General features: G+C 37.2%; 1 pseudogene; it reads right to left on the minus strand.

Annotated features, from left to right (window-relative positions):
- Nucleotides 1–17,150, minus strand: part of LOC105087944 (glycine dehydrogenase (decarboxylating), mitochondrial-like) — an 88,994-nt pseudogene that overhangs the window by 69,682 nt on the left and 2,162 nt on the right.

The following is a 17,150-nucleotide window of genomic DNA, read 5'->3' on the forward strand; positions in this document are numbered from 1 at the left end:
AACAGGTTAAAAAAACTTGAAACTTTTCAAAGTTTTTGCTATTTGGTTTTCAAAAGATTACTACAGTTTATACTTAGTGCACTCGTGTCCACACAAACTCACTTGCACGTATCTGCTAATTTAATAGTTGTCAAAAGAGGCATCATTTGATGCATTATTTACTTCTTTAATAGTCACATGAAACTTTGTTTCCTATGTGATTATTGGTATGTGGACTCATTATCCCCTTCTAGATTGCAGTTCCCCAGTACAAAGAAGGACTCTTAAGAAAATGACAAGATTATAAAGGAAGTTGATAATCCTCTAAGAGGAAAATAATCTCATCTGTCTTTTAGCCTCTTTCCTATTTACTGATTTATTCTTCAATAGTGTCTGATAGGGATTTGTATTATACTTTATTCTTACAACAATATCACTAATTCAATATTTTCTGATGTTTGAACATGATATATATCATTCTGCATTTCCTCTTATAGAGGAAGTAGGGAAACTAATTAAGATGGGGAGGTGGGTAGCTGCAAACTCCATAATAGCATAGGTATTTGTATTTGACATACAATCTAAGAAGTCATTTGAGTGAATTAGGAATCTCTGCACTTAAGAGCAGCACTGAACTTATTCCTGACTGTGTCATTTTAAGGTCACTATTAACACTTTGACTCTAAGGGGACTTTTAAAATGTACTGAATGTTATATTTATGAAAATAGCCACTATGTGTCAAGTGTTTATTATGTTCTGGACATTTATATACACCTTATATCTAATTTTTCCAACAGTCCTATAAAATATCCATTGTCTCCATTCTACAGGTTAGGAAACTAGGTTCAGAGAGGTTAAGTATCAGGTCCAAGTAGGAAAGGGCTAAGGTGAATTTCACATCCAATGCTGTCTCTCTCTACAGCTGCCATTTTCCACTTCCACTTGAGTCATTTCAAAGGGTAAGTATGTTTTCTTTCTTAAACTCTAATTTTCTATTATAATTTACACTTTAACATTAGTATATTTTAATTGAAGACATGAATAAATTATAAATCATGTAATCAAAACTCTCAACCAAGTACTATTTCTGCTTATAAATCAAGAAATACTTCTTTCCATATATATTTTTTACCTCAGTGAGAAAAAAAAATAGTTTGAATCAAAACCACTTTGAGGACCTTATCTCCCAATACTCTATTAGATCAACTGTGCGTTCTGGGTAACAGGTTAATTTGCCATTCTTTGAACATGATTTTTACCTTCCTGCTTTTTCACCTTAGCTTATTTTCAACTGCAAACCTCCTTTTCCAGCAATTAGGGGCCTAATCCAAGGATATCTTCGTTGTGACTGATTCCTTAATTATTTCAGTTGAAGTAACTCCTACCTCTTTGGAATGGCTATACAACTTTGTTTTACATTCATCTACTTCATTATTTTTATTTCACACAGTAAATTAAAAGAATGTGGGCTTTGAAGTTGTACAGGTGTGGTTCAGTATTCAGCCCTAATCTAAAGTATGTCACTTTTCTAAGATTGATGTATCAGTTAACTATTGCTGTATAACAAATCACCCCAAAACTCAGTGGCTTAAAACAATAAGGATTTCTTCTTGCTACTCAGTCTGTGAGTAAGCTAGATGGTTATTCTGGCCTTGGCTGGGCTTTCTTATGCATCTGTAGTGACTCTTGTATCACAGAGACAGCTTTACTGATCTTGGCTAGGCTTTTCATGTATTTGGTGGTTGGCTGGCAATAAGTGATGTTGGGAAGTCTCAGTTCAGACAACTAGATTCTTTCCACATAATTTCTCATCCTCTGTTAAGCTAGCCTGAGTGTTCTCCACAGGACAGTGAGAGTTCCAAGAAAAAGCAAATGAAACAGATGACTTAGAGCCTAAGCTAAGAAGTGACAGTCACTTCTACCACATTCTGTTGGTCAAAAATGAATCAGGTTCAAGTGGTAGGAAATAGAGTCCACTTCTGGAAGGGAGGAGCTGCCAAAATCAGCAATAATGGGAATATCTACATTTCAGAGCCATTGTGAACTAAGATGTTTGATTTAAAACTACTTAGCAAATGCCTTAAATGTATATGTGTACTCTATACATGCTAAAGTACATGTTCTTTTAACATCTTGGCCTGCCACATCCTGCATATAGTAAGTCTGCAAGAAATACCAAGTGAATGGATTATAGAAATATACAATTTAGAAGGGTTTCTGAAAAAGATTTTTTAATATTTTAATAAAAAATAGGCAATTGAATGGAAAAGTTATTGCCTCAAAGTTATATTTAATTCAAGTTACGTAAAATATATAGTAAAATAAAAATTGAGGCTAAAAGTCATGACAACTTTAACCATTATTCTTCAAAACTCCTGTTTCCTAACTTATATTTTTATGTCATATAAAAACTGGGAATTTTAAAAGGAGGCATTTGATCATTTTCAATATATAATTTGTTCAGGACCATTATTTTTGACAGTAGATTTTCTTTTATGGGAGCAAAATAGAGTATATAAATTCTGCATCGCATACTGGGAGAAAATCAGTATGGCTACACAATTCTCATGCTTCAAGGATTTTTACTGTAATAGAAATCTACAGGAACATAGCACCTTTGAACTTCACTGCCTCAACGTGTCTTAGACAGACATGGTGAGAATGTACTCCCGTGAGTTTTACTTGCTGAAATAAAGCACACATTGTGCATAGTAGCCAAACAAATGTGCTGACTTTACTTACAATTTTAGAAACCACCTTATTTTGTCAAAGGGCTTTGAAACAATAATCTGGGGGAAAAAAAAAAAACAGAATTTCCAAGAGAAAATTGAATATACATGTGTTTATATATGTACTAAAATTCAGGGTTGGGATTTGAATCATATAAAAATGGACACAATTTCTCTCATTCAATAGGAAAACATAATCCCCTGTGATAATAAAATCCATAACTTCCCTAATTAATCTCCTGTTACAGATTTATATGCTTCTACAGAACCCTGAGAAGGCACTTCAGTGTTTCTAACATTTGATTAGCATTTTATCTTTTATATATATCAAAGGCAATTTTTACACATGTCAAAAAAAAAAACTACCCAAGTTTGAATGTACCATATACAGCCTTTTAACTTTTTATTTTATTTTATTTGCATTTAAGCATTTTAAATTAGCATTTCAAAATTATTTAGTGGTTCAAAAAGCTCAGAAAATAAAAAAGAATAATAAAATAAAAATCATGTGCTCAGCACCTGGCTTTATTATATTCTCATATTATTCCATATTTGCTTAGGTTATAGTTAGGTTCTCTCTAAAATCTTCCATATATTTCCATTTCCTTATTCCTTCTCAGGGGTGATCTACTCTTATTTATTCAATGTTTATCATTTATAGTTAGTTTTCTACTATTTCTACATTTGTATTTATCTCTAAGCAATATATATTATGATTTTGCAGAATTTTAAACTAAATAATTGGTATATTATAGTTATTTTTCAAATGTCTTTGTTTAACTTAACATTATGTTTGTGAGCTTCATCCATATTAATATGTGTGTTGCTCTGGTTTGTTTTTTTGACTGCATTATTTTTGTAACGTTCTATTTTTTGACCGTGTCACACAGTTTATTTATTCTCCTGTTGATGGACACTGCAATTGTTTCTGATTCTTCCCCTTTTCAAATAACACTGCCAGAAAGTCGTGAACAAATCTCCTTTTGTACACAAGGAAGAGTTTCTCTGCTAGAAAAGTTACTGCTGAGTTGTAGGGATTATATTCCTTCAACCTGACTAGATATTACCAGTTTATAATTCATTTGCTATGGATGAGAGTTTCCCTTCTCCACATTTTGCTTTCTATGGTAAGTTGTGTGCTTTTTTAAATCATATAATGACACCTTCAATGCACTGTGATTCCTTTTCTCTCTTGACTAAGACCTCAGTGTAGTACCCAACTATGGTAACTGTCACACTCCTCATCAAGATCACGGATCATAATGAAATATATCAGTTGCTCCATCATGGTTTGCAGCAAGAAAGATGTTCATTTTGTGGGAGGAAGAAATCAGAAATGTTGAGAATGGGATTACTCTCTGCTCCCATACGGAGGGAGTGTTTGATGGCTTATAGGTTGACTGGATCCAGATGAATCCTTTGCAAATAAGAATACAGATTGCACAGGGCAAGGCTCCTGGTATTTTGTAGCCTGGAAATCAGTTAAGCATTCTTACCGCCCTCTCGCCCCAAATTCTCCTAGAAAGCCTGTGTATTGAGAAGCTCATCTTGTCTTTGGAGTAAGATACCTTTCGTTAGTGTTGTATTACAGTCCAGGAGCCACCAAATTTTGCTCCCCTCCCTCCCTCCCTCCGCCAGGAATTGATAAGCCTATATTGCCTACTCTTCTGACTTTGATGTTTCAGGTAGCGTCAAGTTTGATATTATAATAAAACATTAATCTCTTCAATTCCCAGTAACCTCATTTATTACAGGAGAGGCAACTGGAAATTAGGGAGGGAAAGCACTTTCTCAGCACAGCTAGAAAGTCGCAAACAATGGACTGTAACCCAGTCCTTCTGCTTCGAAGCAAAATATTCTTTCTATTAAGCCATTCTCCCAAAATGATTCCCTTTAGTTTCTGTAGTTTTTCCTCTGAGATTTTATTGGAATTTGCTGGACAAAATTGGGTTCCATAATGTATTCCTAGAAACAGTATTGTGTAAACATGAACTTTAGTCTCAGTATTAGATAGGTCCTCTGCATTCAATATTCTATCCCCTGTCGAGTCTTAATAGCCACTGAATTTCAAAGCAGGAACGGATCCTCCAAAAGTTGGCTCAACATTGCCAATTTCCAGATAAGACAAAGGTGAGAAATTAACTATAAAAAGATTATTTGCCCAGTGTCACACTGCTGGGAAGTGGCACGGCCACTCTCATACTAACTTTTTCTAATTGTGACTGTAAAGGACGAAATAAAACTCAATTACAAAATCCCATTAAACAGAGGTAACTACTATTAAAATATCATTGTTTCTCCAATCTAAGTACCCATTAACAGGAGAACAGATAAGTACATCGTGGTATTTATTTAATACTACAATAATTACCACAATCCTCTTGGGTTTGATTTCAATTTGGGCATTTACAATATGTGTGACTTTGGTCAAATTACTTAATCTCCTTGGCCCTCAGTTTCCCCATTTGTAAATATAAGGAAATAGTTTTGAGAACTAGACATAATACACGAGAAAACCGAGACCAGTATCGGCCAATAATCAGTGCTTGATAAAGCACTGTTATTATTCTGCCTAAATAAATGAAAATATAGAATGTGCTTCATTAAAAAAAGGAAAGATATTATATTTTTAAATGTACTCTACTATAGATACCTGTAAAGTTATACATACATACATTCTAATTTATATTTTTTAAATGTATGTGTTTCTCCCTCCTTTTTTAAAAAGAGATCTATCAGATCAACCAGAAACCCGAGCTGTGTTGACCATAATTTTATCTTTGGAATTGGCATCCTGCTGCACCACACACAAGAGGGAATCATGTCCTGGAACAAACAGTCATTTCAATAGAAACTTTTAGGGCACACACCCAACCACACTTTCATCTTGAGCAATTAGATTCATATGTGCATTATAGATCAGAATAAAGTGACAAGGTATGTGAAATATATAACCTTAGCTATATATAAGAAATCTGTGTATTAGTGTTAGGACTATAATACACAAGCATATATTTAAATTGGGAGGAAATATTGCAAAATATTATCAAATACTTTTCTGTAGTTTCTGAATTCCCACTATGACTTATAATACTTTGATAATCAGAAAATTCGTAAGAGAGAAAAAAAAGGGATGCCTTCTCCTCTGTATGAGTTGTTTATATCTGAACCATAATGCATTTTTAATTGAGGACAAAGACAACTTTGGGTTTCCAACTTAGGCTGATTTAATACACTACAGTGTGCCACAAGTTAGGCCACTCCTCTATGTTTTTGCCTATGCTGTGTTTTGCTCTAACTGCCTGTATCCCCTTTTCTCTTTCACCTCCAACATTTCGTCATCACCCTGAAGAAAAAAACCCTAACCAAATTGCCAGACACAACTTGTTTCTCCTCCTGAATTAAGATTTTATTAATTACTCACTAGTAATTAACTTTTCCTATTTTTGTGCCCCATTGTAGCTTGAGCATAGATTTGTCATAAACCTCGAAGTTTTTTTGCACCTTTTCAAGTATATTTCTGTACCTTGGGATTACTGATGAATTCATCTTTCTTCTTTCAGTACTTAGCAGAACAGGTGCTCTGTGAATATTTGTTAAGGAAGGAGAAAGAAAAGGCAGGAAGGAAAGAAGGATGGACTCTGATAAACTGTAGCCAGGCTACAGTAAGGGACAGTAGGGCTTTGGCAAGAGAATTTTTTCTAAGAGTGGAAAGAATTAGTCTGAAAAGACACAGACCCCTTCCAGTGTTAAGTTTTTATGTGTATCCATTCTAACCCAGCTAGGACTGTGTATATGTCCAGGGAGAATGAAAAAGGGCTGTGTGTCAATTGAAAGATCTGTTTCACTAGACTCAGTAATGACTTGGGACCCAAATAACTTTGCTGTGGAACACTTCTTTTTACAACTGAACATAACACACTTCACAAGTGCGGTGGTACTTGCATATTGGCAGCAGTAATACAGGCTCATGCCATCATAGATCACTGGACACAGGGCCATCAAAATAAGGGCAAAGCGGTTTTGGAGCAGCAACTGGGAAATCCCTATTATACTAGCAACCTTGGCTGTGACATCAGCAAATCTTGAGAGAGGCTGGTTTTCAATCAACAGAGTTGATTGAAATGGTCTGATTCTAAGGCCAGTGAGAGCTATCTCTGCTTAGAGCAAAGCTATGTCATCTTGAAGCAGCATTTCTATAGCATTGTTGAGGCTGGTGGTTGTGGAATCCTGAATCAGTTAACAGAAATTAATTAACAAATTAATTTCTTCACAAATTCATGCATCATATATTGGCCTAGTGCCCACCTCTGTGTAAGTCAGAGTGCTAAGTTTTTGCAGGTGCTGGACACACACTGGGGGCAAAACATGAATTTTCTCATCTCACAAAGCTAAAACTTTAGGAGGAGATAGTAAATTAACAAGAAAATGAGTAAATAAGTAATGTAACTTAATTTTAGGTATTCATATCCAGAATGGGAAAGAAATGAATTAAGGATGACTTCTAGGTCTTGGAGAATGGTTATACCGTTTACTAAAATGTAGTAATTTTTTTTTAATTTTTCAGTGAGCAAAAACAAGTGTTTCATTTTGGATCAGTAAATGTTGAGATGCTGACTTGATATTAATTAAAATGTTGATTAAACAGTGGAATATAGGAATCTGGAGCTTGATGCACAGCAAGGAGTCTCCCCTGCACCAAGCATGGAATTAGGGTTAGGGGCATTGGTAACGATGCCTGGAGCAAAACATACAGGCTGACAGCAAGTGGCTGCCTGGACTGATTTGTAATCCATATATCCCCATACCTGGGTGTTCCGACATATGTTTGAGGATGGTTACTCTGAAAGGAAAGGAGCTAGAATTGCTGGGGAAGCATGTGGGAGCTTGAGTGCTAATGTGGTTGTGATCTCACTGATACCTACAAATTAGCGAAGTATTGCATGTCCTGGTAATAGATGTACACGCAAAGTGCTATGATTGTTTAACAAAGTGTGCCAATGTGATTATTTACTTTCACTCTTTAATTCATAATTAACACTTATTAAGGTCAACAGACTAGTGGTGGTATATCAGTGGAGACAGTGTGATTCAATGGGAGGGTACCGGATTTGGAGCCAAAGTGAAATAATCCTCCTTCAATGGAGAACTTGTCGCCTCAGGTGCTGGGAATCCTATTGGCAGACAGTCCTCAGCTGTCACCATCTTTCAGGATTGCTTCAGCAGCAGAGAACCACATTGCCCAAGTTCACGCCCCTCCTGGGAGTGGCCCACACCCAAGGTGGAGAGCCCCCTTAGGGAGAGCACAGAGAGAGCTCTGCCTTAGAGGCCCAAGCTGCTCTCACTCTGAGTGGTAGAGGCTCCCCAGCCCAGGCATCAACCTGATTGAAGCCTTAGAAGTGGCCTCAGCCACAGCCATCACCTGATTGCAGGTGCTTGAGAGACCCTCAAGGCAGGACTGACTAGTTGATCCCAGTCAGCCGTCAGGTGAGCAAAGGAAGGAGTGCTGCTATTGTAAACCACTGTTTTCGGGTGGTTTGCTCACAGCTTCAAATAACTGCAATTATGATTAAATTACTGTACTTCTTTGAGCCTCAATTTCTTTATCTATAGTATGGGAATAATTTTATTAAAACTTCCTGAACTTATGTGCATGTTGTGGAAATAACTTCAATAGTATATGTAAACATGCTTTTTAAGAGCCATTCGAGGAGCAATTTATTATAATTATCACCATAAATCATCATTAACTTGGAAGAGAGTGTACAGAATACTAAAAAAGCAAGGCTCCTGATTTCAGCTTTCTGTTCACAATCATGTGTCCTAACGACATAAATATTTGTGGCACTATCTATGGAAAATTTTAAAAATATAAACAGAAGGGTCTGGAATGGGAGAGGGGAATGAAAATCAAGAAGTGGGCTTAAAAGCGAAAACGTAACATTGACTTTTGCTTAACAAGCCCTCTGTACAGCTCAGGGCAGCAGTGTATGTTCAAGTGTATTTGTAGAAGGCACTGTTTTGTGCATCCCAGCCTCAAACGTGGAGACTCAGCACTTAACTCACTGTTTACACTCACTAAACATTGCCCTCGTCTTCATTTGTCCTCTTCCCCTATATATTTTATTTTGAATGCCTGTATCTCCAACTAGATATGTGTCTTTAAAGAAACAAAATCCAGAGATTTTTCATATTTGTGCCCTTTGTAAATAGAAGATACCTAATACATGTTTATAAAATAGATAAATTTAAAATCCAACAGTGCAAATATAACTTAAAACGTAATAAAGGATCAATGATTATTTACTACTAAGATTCTTTTTATTTAATTGAAAATTTTAAATTCAATTACCAGTTTAACATGATATTTCTTTTCTTTTTTCATTTTCTGGATTCCAGGATTTCCCCCTAGTCATTATTGGCGCAGCCTACCAAATCGTCCAGTTCTCGCCTCCCTCCGTGCCTTTCCAGGAACATTTTGGGATTGTATTTCTTGAGCTCCTTGTAATAAATATTTGTGGTGAACTGTGAGTGTAAGTGATGTGTGTCTCTTTGGATGGGGCATTTTAAGTTCTGGTTCTAGACCCTTCCAGAGCTCTTGTTCCCTGTAGCAGGGATCTACAAAGTTCTAGGTACCAGCCACCCCATTACACTGGCTGCCTTACTGACTACGATAAGCAGAGATACCTTCTGCCCCTGCTGACCTGTAATGGATACGTAGCATGAGCCAGGAGTAATCCGTTGCTGCTTTTTAAGCCCTTGGTGATTTTTGTTTATTTTTTTCACCAACAGCTTAACTTCCTGATATAGCCTTTCTGATAGAGCCCCTAACACTTAGTGGCCAGAACTGATTGATGGGTTTGGCAAAGCTTGAAAACAGAAGACTCACAGCTCAGGTATGATTTCTCTCCTTTCCAGTTCTTTGTCAGTGGAATATAAATTGGTTTAGTAATTCAGCACTTAGCTTGAGATGCCAGCTTGTTACCATAGAGACCACGAGTCAGCACTTCTAATGACTGAATCATATGTACCCTTTAGGCTTTCCAAACTCTATGATAAATTCTGCTAAAATAGCCTATAGTGTCCCAAATTATATCTGAAATTGTCTTAGGTGAATTCCCCAGAGAGCAGACTGAGACAGAGATTTGTATGCAGGAAGGAAGTTCACTTGGAAGTGCTGTCCAGAACAACACCTATGATCTAGTGCAGAAAACAGAATTAGCCAGAGGACGGAGCCGCACTGCAATGCAGTCACAGGCTTCAGCTGATAGCATGGGAAGCTATTTAGATGGCCCTTTATTGTTGTCCTGGTTGAAGCAAAGGGGCTTTTGTGTCCCTGCATCAATCATTCATTGTATATAGGTAAATATAGAAGAGGGAGGTGTAACTCTCAGGGAGGGAGTTCCTTTCAGTGGAGGGCAATGCTGGGAAGGGGCTCAGCTGTGAGCCCTCTGCAGCCAACACTCCTGGCAACTGGAAAATCTCATGTCTTGAAGAAGGATTCTGTGTGGTGTGACATAGCATCCACTACAAGGGTAGTATAAATTTCTAATAAAGTTACTGGAAGCCAGTACCAGGTTATCTCCTATCAAAACCATTACCTCTTCATTTTATCCCCAATGATCTGTCCACTTGAACTGTTATTTCCCTGTCTCCAACTGTCAAAGGCATATTTTTCCATAAGGGTTCAGCTCAAATACCATCTAGGAAAATCTTCCCAGGAAGTGTCTGTTGATGATGTTTCCAGCCATAATTTTTTTCTTCTAGTGAACTTCTTTGGCACTCTGCACCCATCCTGTGTTATACGTTTGCCTTGTGTCCTCTAAGTAAATGACTATGGAGTTGCTTCTCAAACTCAAGGCATAGAGAAGCTAAGATGGAAAGTGGTAGGGGTGGGGGGAATTGCAGGAGGGACTCAGATGGGACATTCTAGTGCCATTGTTTTTCTGGGGTCCCACACAGATGACACTATGCCTGTGAGTCCCAGAGTATCTTGTTGAATCTTGTTGTATCTTGTAAGCTAGATTCTTCTGTTTTATCACCATATTCTATAGATAGTTTCCCCATTATTATTCCTACAGTTTCAGCCATGGATTGTTTAAATGTTCCATTCTTGACCTGGCCCTGTTTCAGAGACTTAAAGGGAGACTGGATCATTTTAATTCCTTCTCAGGCCTTCTGTCCCCATTCCCCACCCCAGACTCCATCTCCACCTGCAGCTAATCCGGCCTGGTGGTTGTGCTATTACTTATTGAGGGATTTTGCGGAGGGAAAGGGAAATGTCAGAGAGGAAGAGTCTGGGCCGTTAGGCCTGTCACTTTCCAAGTAAAAATCCTCCCTACAGAGTCAACCTGTGATACTCTGTTTTAATTTTAAAGGAAAGCAATTTCTTTATACTGTGAATTAAAATCATTTATACATATATTTTATTTCCTCATTAGAGCTTAATTTGAGATAAAGAGAGCATTTTTAAGAAAATCGTTAGAAAATCATTAATTTCTCCATTTGCAAAATGAGTGACTATAATTCTGAAAGGGCCCTTCCATCTGTAGAAGTTGCTGATTTTATGTGAGTCAATCTAAAATGATAGGATGCCACAGTTCTAGAAAGGTTGAGAATACTTTATCTCTGGTTTCCATATCAGTTTGCTGGCAGATATGCTGTCTTCATCTTTCTGTTACTGTCAAGTAAAATAACTGCTCTGGAATAGAGGGTGAGAATAACACAAAGAAAGTAAAACAAAGAAATTTCACAACAACCTTCATCAGGAACTCAGGGGCAGTTTGACTTACAGCAGCTAGAAATTTTAAAAGAAAAACAGAAAATACAATCTTTTTTTTTTTTTAATTTGCTTTCTGTTTCTTCTTTTAAAAAAAGCACACTCTATCTCTCCAGAGATTTTCTCCTGAAAAAAAAGCACATTGCACAGCTTGATCTGTAATCTAAATCACAATTAAGCTTCCAGTTAGAATGTATCTTCATCATAAATCTATAAATCCCCAGTGTTCCATTAAATTCCCTTATCTTCTTAAACAGCATGACCCCAGTTTTATTTTCCCAAGACATAAAATGCTGAATTATAGCTTATTTATGAGTTTCATGAATAAGACTAATTTGATTGTTATTTGCAGAGAAATTCTCACCAGGTTATTACACTCCTAGATCCCATTAACTAATAAAAAAATGTACAAAATAAAAATTACTCCAAATTAGTCTTCTGAGCAGAATTGCTGGCAACATTTCTTTGTATAAAAAGAAGATGCCACCAACCAGTCCTATTAAAAACATTTCCTCCCGTTGCCCTGCTCAGCACTTCTACCTATGCTAAATCGAATCTACTTTTTAGCAATGTTTACAAAGCTACCTTTTAGCCTGTTATAGCATTTATTCCTAGTAGAACATTGCTTCTTCCCTAAGAATTCATTCCCTGTGAGCAGTTTTAAAATGCTTCAGATTTCATTCTTGACCTAAACCTGAGTACCCACTGTAAGTCCAAGCTTGACTGAGAATGTCTAAGCATCTGGTGAAATAGGTCAGCTGGGGTTTCAGTGACTTGAGGGCTTCAAGAGTCACATGGAAAGGACAATTACTTGAGGCAGTAAGACTGACAGCTACACCTAGGGCAGTATAAGAGTGTTGTAAAAATTTATGCTTTATAATCAATAAAATAAGAACTGATATCCACCACAACATAAGCTCCACAAGGCAGAAATTTTTGTTGTTCTGTTCACTGACTTTGTAAGCACCCAAGCATTTGTTGAATAACTAGGTGGATTTTAGTCCCAGTGCTGCTCTGTGATCAAAGCCTAACTCTATGATTTAGCTTCTTCATCAGTAATACAGAGATAATAATAATTATTATTGTTGAATTGTTGAATAACATAAAGTAACTTAGGGAGTGTATATGAGCATTTTTCCCAAGCAGTTACCCTTAGGAGGTTTGGGGAAGAGGCCTGGAAATGGCAGAAAAGACTTGGAGACATGATCCTCCCTGCCCATTGACAAAAGATGTCAACAGAACCAGATTTGGATTACTGAAGCCCCAGCTGAACTCTACTGTGAATGTCTCACAAATGCCGATATTATGAAGGAAAAGACCCTCAAACTCCTAGAGATACATTGATGTTACAGACTATCCTGATCTGCAGTCCCTTGGGAACCAAAGGGCAAGACCCCACCCTCATGGGTGGGAGTGAGATTTGAGGAGAATGAGATAGAGGGAGGGTGAAGACCCAAAGGGAATAAACAGGGAGATTCCCTGTCCACCTGCCACCCAAAGCGCAGTAGAGGCAGAGTGGAAGTCAGTGTTTGGACTGAGGTGGAAGTAAGGTGGGAATGGGAAAAGGAAGAGTGGTATCAAGATAATTCCTGAGTTTCTATACACATTAATGTTTGATGGAGTATACAGGCAATTATCTAGGAATTTAAATAAGGGCAAAAATAACAACAACAAAACAATCACCAATATTTATTTGAAAAATCTAAAAAACAGAGAATAAGTGTTCTCTGGTTTAGAAAGAATGAGCACCTTATTATCTTCATATGTTCATGTAATTGCTCATCCATTCAATAAACATTTACAGAGCACAACTCTTTCAAGAACTGGACTGGATGCTAGGTTTACAGACACTGGTAAGGCAAGACCACTGACATCAAGGTGCTCACAGTGGGGAGAAATAAATATACAAATGAATAAGTACAGTAACATGTAACATGAGTCTGTGTGTAATAAAGGAGCAGGAAGGAGGGGTGTTAATTATACCTCAGCAGCAACTAAGGGAGTGGTTATACTTGAATTATATCCTTTCAACCTGAACCTGCAGCTATCCCAGCATAGTAGAAGCTTATTTTTATTTTACACGTCAAAAGAGCAGGACAAGGGAAAGTAGCAATGCTGAGAGCTCCCTGAAGCCAAAAGCTGTAATGTGTGTTCAATGGCAGATTCCCTAGCCTTGTGAACGTCACAGTGGTCACTCATGGTATTACACAAACAGAACACTTCTAGTTGGGGTAAAAATTTTTTCAATGTCAGATCACTGAAATAATCACCACCATTAACCTACTGGACCTTAAAATATTGAAAAGTCTGTGGATTCTATTGTGGAAATATTTCAATATTTAGCATTTTCAAGTCCTTTTTGTGCTTTAAATCTATTATTTACCTTAATCAGAAAGCAGAAAATGAATCCCCTAGATTTATTTATATTCAACCAGTATTTATTGTCACAAAGGCCTGTCACAGTAGGAACATAGGTGAGAGGAGCAACCTAGATAAAAGGGTTAAGGGATTACAGAAGAGGTTGCAAATAATTCTTCCAGAAATGGATCAGTTTGAGGGTTTGAAATATAAGTAGAAATACACATTGAGGGAGATATTGGAGAGGAGATAAGCATTTCCAGTTCAGCATGTGCAAAGATACAAAGATGTACACGAGAAATCAATATTTCAGGAATGTCAAGAAGTTCCTTAAGATGGCACATAAAATGCTCTATAATCTGACTCCTGTGCAACTTCTATGCTAAATCTTGCTATTTCTTGCCTCATATATTATGTTTATCTTCTAAATCTTCCTATTTCTTGCCTCATATGTTATGTTAACTTCTATGCCCTAGCTTGTGCAATCTTCTCTGCTTATAATGCCTTTCACTCGTCTTCTGGTTAATGTCTTTATACATGTCTTCCCTATTCAACTATGGACTCCTTGGGCACAGGTCCACAACTTAATCATCTTTGTATCCCAGAACTTAGCACAATTCTTAGAATGAGGTATGCATTCTATACATGCCTATTTAATTCATTCATCTATCCATTAAAAACATTATTGAACACTTTTTTTTGTCATTGGTTGGTGCTTGGTTTACAATAGTGAACAAAACATGACATGGTAATGTGAGGAAGAAGTCTGAGGAGATGAGTCTAGAAAAGTGAGTTGAGAATAAATGAATACAGAGTAAAGAGATACATATTTCTGATACAGAAACATATATTTTATAGAACTTTATAGAGGGCATAGACTAGTGGCTAGTAAGTATTGTTGAAGTAGAAATTTAAGTCAGAATTTGAAGGCTGTGACTGGAGGACTACAGAATGATGTAACACATGGAGGAAATGTTAATTACGAAAGCAGCAGATCTTGTAGGAAAAAAATCCAAGTGAAATCTAGTAAGAATCGAGTTGGTAATAAAATGGAACCAGCTGGAGGAAGATCAAGCAGATGTGTATGGATTTGAAATAAAATGTAATAAGGAACCATTATGGGAGGGAGAACAATGAAATGAGTAATACTTGAGCACAGGGAGTGAATCATCATCCCTGTAAAGGAAGGGGTGTGACAAAGCAGAAGAGAGACGAAATGAGTAGCTTTGGCTATTAACCAGCATGGAAGTGATTAAGCCAAGGACAGCTGGAAAAACTGAAAGAACAAATATGAAAGAAGTACAAAGAGACTGGATTTTATGAGGAGTGCATGAAAATGTTTCTTTAAGAGCCAAATATCTTTCTCTGTTTTTTTTAGGGAAAGCTACTTTGCAAAAGGAACGTGAGAATCTGAAAGGAAAGCTCAGCAGGAACAAAACAAAGATCACTGATGGTCTTCATGAAAAGTAAGTGAGAAGACCTCTTCCGACCTGGTTGACTGAAATTCCCTTTATAAACGCATAGAAATACTAGGTAAAATAGAACTATTGTTATATAAACCATATACTAAGCTCAGTAACCAAACAACAACAATAACAACAACAACAAAACTCAGAAAATTCTAAGTGCCAGAAACAAATTGAAAATTTGAAGAGCAGGTACTGACAAGCAGCCCTCCAACAGTTTATACTTGGCCATAGGACTCATGAGCCATGGCTGGGTTCCAGTGCACAAGCACTAGGCCTTGAGCCTCAGTGAGCCAGAGGAGCTGGAACTAGTCCCTTGGGTAAAACCCGGAGCCTTAAAGATCTGCCAGTCATTGGGACTGGAAAAACTCCTCCAGTCTGGGGAAGAAGCAAGGAAGTTTGCTCTTTGTCTAAAGCTTTGGAAAGGAAGATAAAACAAAAGGTACTTGTGAGAAGTCAAAACCCCAGACCTGCAACAGATACAAATTTACATTATCTGTATAATTCAGGAACCACAAACTGAGAAATAATCATTTACAAATCCTCTACGATCTTTAAGAGCCAAAGAACCTTGACAGAAACAAATGCATTACTGCTCTGAAGGGACCCTTTCCCAACTCAGGGCATGAGACTCCCATAAACAAAACCACCCCATCCTAGAACAGCACCACGGAGGAAATAAATCACAATGAGTACAAGTCAACAACTGTTGTAAACAGTATAGTTAGCAACTCAAAAGCTGGAAAGAATAGAAGCACCGGAAAGAGAAGATAAAATAAAGATATTCAACTTAATTAAGGAGGCAAAATAATAGCAATCATAATGAAAGAATGAGCAGATTCTACAAAGAACCAAATAGAACAAGTAGTATTGAAAACAGTATTGCCATTGAAACAAAAATGAATGTCTAACCAGATCCCATAAGTGAACGAATACAATGACCTCTTCTAGTCCTCATTTTAAATTATGCTCAGCTGTACTTCTTTCCAAGTTCGTCAGACAGGTTATACTTGCTGGTGCTCAATACAATATAAACTTTCTGTCATTATCAATTGATTCCCTTGAATCCCAAATTAATCTCTCAACAAAATGAATGAACTTTTCTTATTCCTGCAGTGAAGGTAAAGTTCGTTCTTTTGCTTGCTTGCTTGCTAGCTTGCTTGCCTGCTTGCTTGCTTTCTTCTCCTTCCCTAAGTTCCAGGGAAAGAGAATTCACACAGGTCTGGAGAAGAACTGGAGAAGTTCTGTACAACTCCAGAATTAGAAAAGTGCACCCAGGGAGAGGGTCCCTCCCAATGCCCTGTGAGATAGAAGACCCAATGTTTTTCCTAGATCTCATTTTATGTTTTTATCAGTGTCCTTGCTGGTACTGCAGCCACCCACATAAGGACTAAGACTCTACTAGCCGGCCAAGTGTTAAAAGCTTTCAAGTTTTTCATCCACGGTTGTGAAACAGGAAGAGTGCTGTTTGTAACTACCCTACAGTCTATCTACTTCCAGCCCTTACCTCTTTAGGGGGTAGTAGTGGCTTTGTGCCTTGGTCTTTCCCACTTTCCTGCCGTAATCTCAGAGGGCAGAGTTGTAAGTAAACCTTCAGTGATTTCCTCACGTCCATCTGTACTAACACAAAGTCCTTAGTGCTTCTGACATGCTCTAAGACTAAAACTGCTATAGATGTCTCCTTTTATAAGCAATTTTCATTTTAATAAATACTTTTAGTGGGAGTAGATATGTCTATTCTTGTAAGTACCCAGAAGTCCTTAGCTAGCAAAAGTGCATCTGCATTTTTTTATCACGTCAGCTAGTTATTAATCTATTACATAAGTGCAAAGGCTAAT

Source organism: Camelus dromedarius, chromosome 10, assembly GCF_036321535.1.
Source record: "Camelus dromedarius isolate mCamDro1 chromosome 10, mCamDro1.pat, whole genome shotgun sequence".
NCBI classification, from domain to species: Eukaryota; Metazoa; Chordata; class Mammalia; order Artiodactyla; family Camelidae; genus Camelus; species Camelus dromedarius.